Raw genomic sequence first — 9,079 nt, forward strand, 5'->3', positions numbered from 1 at the left:
CCACCCTTCCTCCTCACATAGCATAGTTTAATATATGTCAGGATGAGCCAAAACAAAAGCCAGCAGTTTGAAGTTCTCTAGGCTGGACCCAGACTGGCTCCACTGGCACTTGTCCCAAGTTTTGTCCCTTAGGAAACTTGAGACTCAGAGAAACACATGCACAAATGAAAGAATACAAGAGGAGATGATTGCAGGCCCCTGGCAGGCACAGCACTGGAAAAATAAAGCAGAACATTCGAGCAGAGAGAAGGACCAAGTCAAATCCGGGAGGTTTGTGATATTTGCCACCCAGTAACAGTCAGAAGCAGTAACTTTCTAAAAAGACATAACTGGGTGAAATATGACAAAATGACAGAAATGACAGAACACACTTTGAGAAGCTATAATTGAGATAAAGAACTGCCCTAGCTAGGTTACTCTTGCTGTGATGAAACACTATGGCCAAAGCAAACTGAAAAAAAGAAAGGTTTTATTTGGTGTCCATATCACACTTTTTTATAAAAGGAAGTCAGGATAGGAACTCAAGCAGGGCAGGATCTGGAAAGCAGAAGCTGTTGCAGAGGCCAAGGAAGGGTGCTGCTTACTGGCTTGTTCCTCATGGTTTGCTCTATAGCCTGCTTTCTTATAGAACCCAACACCTCCTGCCCAGGGAGGGCACCATCCACAATGGATTTTCCCCTTCCCCATCTATGTCTAATTAAGAAAATGTCCTGCTAGGCCTTCCTACAGTATGTTCTTACAGAGCGATTTTCTCAACTGAGGCTCCCTCTTCTCTGATGACTAACTGGCATCGAGTTGTCATAAAACTAGCCAGTACAACAGACCGCTTGTCAACTTGGCACATAAACATGTCACTTTTCAATTAAAATCTCCCCTTCCTCATTTATCCCCTCATTGACACATTAATTTATATAAGGTATAAATGTTACTTGTAACATAATAATTTTATTGTATACAATAAATAAATATATTGTTTTAAATATATTTCATATAAATAATATATAATTACATACTTTATACTACATATAAAATAAATAATAATATATATAATATAAAGCACAAATAACTTTAAAAGTCCCATAGCTTTTACAAATTCAAACACATTAAAAGTTTGTTTTTTTGTTTTGTTTTCTTTTTTTATACCTTCTTTATTGATTCTTTGGGAATTGCACATAATGGAGCCCAATTCCAGTCACCTCCTGGTCCCACCTATTTTCCCTTCATCCCTGCCATGCCCCCATAAAGAAACAAATCAAAGGAAGCAAGAAAACAAACAAAAGCAAAAGAAAACAAAAACCACAACAACAGAAAAATCTCTTTGCTTCACCTTCTCTCCTGCTTCTTTAACACCTCTGTGTTCATCCTGATAGCAATGAAGGCTTCAATGTGCCATATAGTATACATCTCTTTGTCCCATCATTTTTACTGGCAAATATGGTGCAGTGAGTCACTGGTCTGGTTCAAGACCTCTGATTTCTGGTACACCATCACCACTGGGTCCTCACCAGAACTCCTATGGGTTATTCTGTGGCTACCGTGAGTCTTGGAGATCCTGTGGGCATTGTTCCACAGGACTAGCCCCTTCACCAGCTCCAGCAGGTCCTAGATGGGGTAGATGCTAGGGTGGGTCAACCCAAGGTTTGGCTGTGTCCAGATGACAACATGCCCCTAGGTGGTAGTAAAGCCAGTCTATATCTGGATGGTCTCTGCTGTGGTGTGGCCCTCAGACTGCAGCCAAGTCAAAGTCTCTGGCCTTGATCCTGGACCTCTGTATTGGCCCTAGTGACAATCTTGGCCACAATCTTCAACACAAATCCTTGCTGCAGCTGGGTCATGGACCCAGCCATGGCCTCAGGCAGCAGTTTAGCCTGGTCAAATTTTCTTTTTAATTCAATCTCCTTAAATATACAAAATCTCTTTTAAAAATCAAGTCTTTTGGTTGTTTGTTCCTATAAATATTCAAAATTTCAATAAAGACTTTCTCCATGAGGGAAAGACCAGTTCACAGTCACAATCTTAATCAAGCAAAGACAACCCCCTAACAGTATAAATAACACAAACTCCAATAACTGGGATCCACTCATAACTGATCTCCTCCAAAAGGCTTAGGGTATTTCTCTGCCTCTGCCCTCTGCAACACACACAAAACCTATTATTTTTCTAAGATCAGGTAGGCTCCATTCCACCACTGTTCTTGATAGTTGTCCCATGGTACCAGCATCTCCAAAATGTTGGAGGTTTTCTACTGCAACTAGGCTGCACTTTCACCAATAGTCTCTCATAGATTTCTTCATGGTGAAAACCCTCAACTTTTCTGCATGACACCTTCAATCCTGGACCTTTACCGACTACTGAGGCTGAATCTTGACCAATGCCCTCTCTGGTATCTGACAGTGCCAAGCCTCAGCTGCTCTCCCTGATCCCTTCATGCTTTCAAAACCAGTATCATCTCGGTGAGTCTTACAATACCAACGCTGGGTGCCAGTTCTAGGTACAGCCTTGGCTGACTCTAGAACACAGCCTCTTAGTCCTTAACGTGCTGAGTGTGTGGAAACACTTCCCAGAAAATCTCACCCCAGTGACGCTCCTCTCTTCTTAATCACCGCTACTTCTTAGCTCCAGCTGACCAGCATCTCAGTACAGGTTTTAATTTAGTGGTTCTGTTCTCTCTTTAATCACAGTCAATTCTTTTAGTTCCAGCTGACCAGACACCACGAATTCTTAACACAAATGGATGCTAACGTCTTTGTTTCTTTCTGAAAGCTTGTGAGTCAGACTTCCATCACCTGCACTGTCCTCAACACTCTTATCTTCAAAGCTCTGACAGAAAAGGCCCTTGAACTCCCAACACTCAATGGTTTCTCTACCCCAAAGTTCAAAAATCCTCCTTCAGTTCTCCCCAAACCATAGTCCGGTGTGTTACAGAAATACACCACTATGCCATTACCAACTTCTGCTCAAAAGTTAGGGTTATTATTGCAGCGATGAAACATCATGACCAAAACAACTTGGAGAGAAAAAGGTTTTATTCAGCTTAGGCTTCCACATCACCGGTCATCATCAAAGGAAGTCAGGATACGACTCAAGCATGCTTACCGACATGCACCCCATTGTTTACTCAGCCTTCTTTCTTATAGAACCCAGGACCACTGTCCCAGGAATGGCAGCACCCACTATGGCTTTCCTTTCTCTCCCCCATCAATGACTAATTAAGAAAATGCCCAGCAGGCTTGCCTACATCCTAATCTTATGGAGACATTTTCTCAATTGAAATTCCCTCCTTTCTAATGACTTTAACTTGTGTCAAGTTGACATAAAACTAGCCATTATAAGCACCCTGAATAAAGAAATTGGATTTAAAGCAATTTACAGAGTTCCAAAGCAATCTGTCTCACAATGCTCTTAGAGGACAACCGTAAGGTTGGTTGGTTATTTATTTATTTCTCTGTGTAAAAGCTCTGACTGCTGTGGAACTATGCTTTTAGACCAGGCTGGCCTCAAATTCACAGAGATCCGCCTGCCTCTCCCTCCCAAGTGCTGGGATTAAAGACATGTGCCACCACAGCCAGGAGAGGTTATTTTTAAAAGAAGAAAACTACCCAATGTTTTATCATTATCTAATTATTCATGTATACTATAAGAGAAGCAGTTAAACATCTGTAACCCCCAGAACCATGTTAAATTATTTTGAAATTCTTCTCTTTTTAACCTTGGGAAGCCATTTCTTTTCTTTTCGTCCACCATGAAACTTCCTGACAAGTCAATTAAGTGGCCTAGTCTTTTTTTTTTATATATGCAGCATAGAAATTTGAGTTCTTCAATTTTTTCTTTTAGTTTCTTACAAAATGTAAAAGTTGGGAGACAAGGAAATTCTTCATAACATTGCTTATGGCATATTTGTTCACTGGAAGAGAAGCTGGAAAACATCCAGTGTGCCAGGCAATGTGTCTGCTGTTTACAAGAATAATTAAATACCATTAAAAGAGTGTTAGTTAATTATGGTACAGGCATATGATGAGCTATTATCTAGTTATTTAAATGATGTTTATGGAAAGTTTAATGACAGGAAAATGCTAATGATTTAATATTGAGTGAAAATGTACTTATAAAATAGCACTTACCATATTATCTGAGATATGTAAAAATGCATTAAAATTGAGGAATATGCCAAAATACAAACAATTTGCCTTTAGGTGGCAGAATGATGAATGTTCTTTCCACTTTCACTACCGTTCACAAGAAAACAAAAACATGTATTAATTTAATTATAATTAGCATATATTTAGATCTTTGGTAAACTGGCAATATTAGAACCTGAGCCACCTGCCCTGTAAGAATTTGATTGAAGTCTGACAGGTCATCAAACATCTCCTCTAGACACACTTCTCTGGAATGAAAGCTGTTGGACCTCGTGGATTGCCTGCATATTTCCAGGTTCCTTACATGCTTGTATTCTCCAGAAAAATAGGCAGATGTAATTAAGACTTTATTTTGCTAATAATCAAAAGCTGGTCTTACAGAATGTCTACTGTCTACTTTTTATTGTGTATAATTTGCCCATACCCATTTTGAGTTTTCTTTTTTTAGCAATTTTGACACATAAATGAATCCAACCATTATTCTAATAAAATGCAGGCTATTTTCTGATCCTCAAAAGTCCCTTCTTTTTTCCTTCTTTGCAGACAATCCTGGCACCAAATAGCAACTGGTCTGCCATTTGCTGCTGTCAATTGTTTCCCTTACAGAATTTCCCATAAATGGGATGAGACAGCAAGTGCTCTTCATACTTGACTTAGGTCACATGGACTTTTGAGGACTATCCTTCCTGCATATTTCTCTATGAGATGCCATTACAGATATTGGTTATTATGATGATGTTTTAACTGTAATCTGGCTGTTTTGGAACTTCAGTGTCCTGCGTTGAATGCCGTTCTGCTAGGAACAATGCATATGACTGTGATTCTATTACTAAAGATGCCTTGGGTTTGAAATCTCTGCCCCCCGAAGTGCTGGAATTTCTGGCATGAAACAGACCCGGAAGAACAGAACATTTATGATAAACACAATGGGAACAGATTAGTATAGACCAATAGATAAAAGTATAAGCACATTATTACATATGGGCATAATGGAGTTCTACTCAGCATTTAAAAGTACTGAGAAGTAGAGGGGAAAAGGACACAGCTCCCATCTTGAAACAAGAAGCTATCTGCAGTTGTGTCACTTGCAAAGGAGAATTTAGTTGTCTCCAAAGGAGCCTCGTTAGGTGTATAAACCATACTTAAGGAAGGCCTGATCCTCAAAACAAAAGAAACAAATCTATTTTTGTACACTTTTTGTCTTATATTGCTTTGTTTTTTCCTTAACATCTTTTGCTTATACCTTATGTTTTTTTTTGGTTTTGGGTTTTTAATGGGTTTTGGTTTTATGTTTGTCTGTGTATTTCTTGTGTTTTTTGCCTACTGATTTCTTTCTTTCTTTTTTATTATTGCTTTAAAGAAACCAATCCAAATTCCCAATCTCTCCTCTCCTCCCGGTCCTCTCCCTCTCCCTCCACAGACCCTCTTCCCTACCCCTTCAACCCTAAGGGAATGCCATGCACCCTGCCCTGTGGAAAGTCCAAGGTCCTACCTACTACATCTAGGTTGAGCAAGGTTTACATGAAAAGAGACTAGGATCCCATGAAGCTGGTATATGCAGTAGAGACACATCCCAGTGTCACTATCAGTGGCCCGCAGTCTGCCCCAGCTGTCAACCCCCCTCAGAGGGGCTTGGTTGTTCCCTTGCTCATTCACTCCCAGTCCAGTTGGAGTTGGTGAGCTACCATTAGCTCAGGCAAACTCTCTCAGTGGATGACCCCCTCATGGTCTTGAATTCCTTGCTCATACTTTCACTCCTTCCACTTTTCAACTGCATCTTGGGAGCTCAGTCCAGTGCTCTGATGTGGGTCATGGCCTCTGTTCCCATCTGTGGTTGGATGAAGGTTCTATGGTGATATTTAAGATAATCATCAGTCTAACTACAGTGTAAAGTCAGTTCAGACACCCTCTCCTCAATTGCTTAGGGTCTCAGCTGGGCTCATCCCTGTGGATTCTTGGGCATTTTTCTAGAGCCAGGTTTCTCGCTAACTCCATAATGGCTCCCTCAATCAAGATATCTCTTTCCTTCCTCTCATATCTGTCCTTCCTCCATCCTGACTATCCCATTCCCTCAAGTTCTCCTCAACTCCCCTTCTCTCCTTCCTTCTACCCTCTGCCCCTTGCTCCTGTTTGTTTATTTGTTTTCTTAATAAGGGTGTGAGGTTAGGTTGGAGATTTGAGGTGGATCTGAGAAGAATTGGGAGAGCTGAAACTATAATCAGAATATATTGTATGAAAAGTTTCTCAATAAAATATATATATACATAATGTCTTTTTAATAATAATTAAAATGCAAAGTCACTAACTATAATCTGAATAAAAATTGTTATCAAAGGTTACTTCTATATCATTGTTGAAATTATACATACATTTTATTTAGTACAAATATTTTTAAATGCATACAGTTTTAAATAAGCTTTATCAGTGTTTAATCAACATACAGAGTTATCAATTCAAAAGCACATTTGTCTCTTTTATTTTAAAGTGAATAAATTTTTAATACTTGTTATGTATGTCAAGGGAAATATTGCATTGGTTAAACAAACAGGAAACTAAAATGACTATTTACAACACAAAAATTCATATTCTTTAAGTACCAAATTCCTACTGTGTAGCCTCCCACTCACCTCTGGTAGAAACCGTTTTGAAACACCCATAGTTATAAATAAAAGTTGTTTCATTTTTTTCATTCATTTGAAATTCATGTTTTGAACACAGAATTAGATATGGTCCCTGCTCCATGGGTTTCACACTCCACAATGGCAGACGAATTTTCTTTCTATTCCACTCTCTGTTATGCCACACACTTGGTAAAAGCTTGTTTACTATTGTTGAGATAGGCTCTTGTGCCCTGATACATTACTGAAAGAAAGTTCAGAGTTCTTTGAACAACCAAGGCCTTGGGCGTGCTGGCAGGTTAGGAAAATAACACACACATATCATAAAAAAGAATTCTGTGTGGAGTGGAATTCTAATAGTGGACTGTCTTTTTCTAGTTACTACTCAGGAAATATTGCCAGAAACAGTTAGCAATCCAAAGTTATGTATAACCACACACAATTCCATAACACTAACACAATATCTGAAATTCTGTAAATATTTGTTGCAAAATACAACAAATTAAAGTATGTATGTGAGACAAAACATTTCAGGATATCAATAACTACTTGTTATTTATACATATCTATGGCTTTTACATTCACAATAGAATAGTATTAAGAGATTGTGGGCCACTATAACTTTTTTTCATGATTTTTTTCTGAATCTTTTTCCCTGGAGGAATTTTTTTTTTTTTGGCTTGTGCCTAGGAAGGAAGATAGTATAGCTTAAGAATTCACTTACTTGGATAAAAAGCAATGATAAATTTTACATATTAGAAAACATCTCAATATCTCAAATGTTGAGCTAACAAATGAATTATTCTATACAATAGATGTTGGTTAAATACTTTAAATACCTATTATGCATCATTCTTCTATGATGTTTGAATTCTTCATAGATATCTCTAGAACACATAGATCTTACATTCTAATGGAGGATTCGTAGTGTTTGAGGTGATGAAAGGTAAATTTAGAAAATATACAAATAAGTTAATAAAACATTTCTGGTTATATTATCCTGTATTTATTCATTTGTAGTTTAGATGATATTAGCTGAATATATCGGAAGTCGGTTATGTACTAACGCTTTTCCTAAAACCCATACTAACAAAGTAATACTTTAAATCAGACTTTTCTAACTGGGTTTCTATTCATTTTTATTAGAAAATAAAGAATGAGAAAACAGCGTCTACTCTTAGAAATGATAACAAAAACTGAAATACGGTAACTAGGAAAGGCCACTGAAGGAAAGTACTTAGAGCCTTGGAATTGCTTGCCCTGTATCTCTTTCTAAAAAGGATGTTGCTGACAAAAACCCACGACTATTGTGCTGTAATATCTTCTGTGACATTGACACTGCACAAGCCACTACACCCCATCAATAATGGATCAAGGCAGTGGGATTAAATGATGACCTTTTCCAGAAAGACGAGATAGTCTGATGTCCATCTTTATCTCACAGAAGTACTTACATCCTGTCTGAAACCTTCCTCATCACCCTTGTAAGAGGCATTTCCTCTCTGATGACCACTTGCACCATGGTCTGACAGTGCTCCCAGCCTTTTCAGCCAACTCATACCTTTTTTTTTCTACAAAAAAATACCTTCCATATTCAAAGTTTAATTTCTTTTGGGGTCTACCTCTTGTACACTTGTTAAAAAGGTAGATTCATGCAAATGAGAAATAGTGTAGAATTGAACTAGCTCTCTCACTATGCAGCATGTAAGGAAAACATCATACAGTTATTTGTATTATTTATAGTTCTCTACAGTAACAGAGCTTACAGAAAAATGTAGAGCTCAATAAAAATCAATAAAAAATAAAAATCAATTTTGAGATACAGCATAATTATAACATTCTCCTTTCCACTTCTTCTCTTCAAACTATATGATCTATTCTGTTCTTCACTCTCATTAAAATTCATGGCCTCTTTTTTTTCATTAATTGTCATTGTAGCCATATATGTCATGTACATAAATACATAATCCTAAATATAACCAACTCAATCTGTCTGTATTAGTTGTATACATTTTCATGACTGCACGACCATATTGCACTGAACAATCAATTGATACCTTCTTCACTAGGGAGGACCACCTCTCAAAAGTTTTGCTTGGGCTAGATCAAAGGACACGGTGCTTTCCATGAAGCCCAATCACATGGTAGAAGAAAGGACTCAACACTGACTCTTACAAGTGGTCCTCTGACCTTTACATGTGTGTTATGGCATGTGTACCTTCATGTGCACATGCATACACATGCATTTGTAGAAGCAATAAATAATTAATTAAAACATAATTGCAAGATGTGTGTTTGATTGAAACACAATTTTTATATAAC

Source organism: Microtus ochrogaster, linkage group LG5, assembly GCF_000317375.1.
Source record: "Microtus ochrogaster isolate Prairie Vole_2 linkage group LG5, MicOch1.0, whole genome shotgun sequence".
NCBI lineage: Eukaryota > Metazoa > Chordata > Mammalia > Rodentia > Cricetidae > Microtus > Microtus ochrogaster.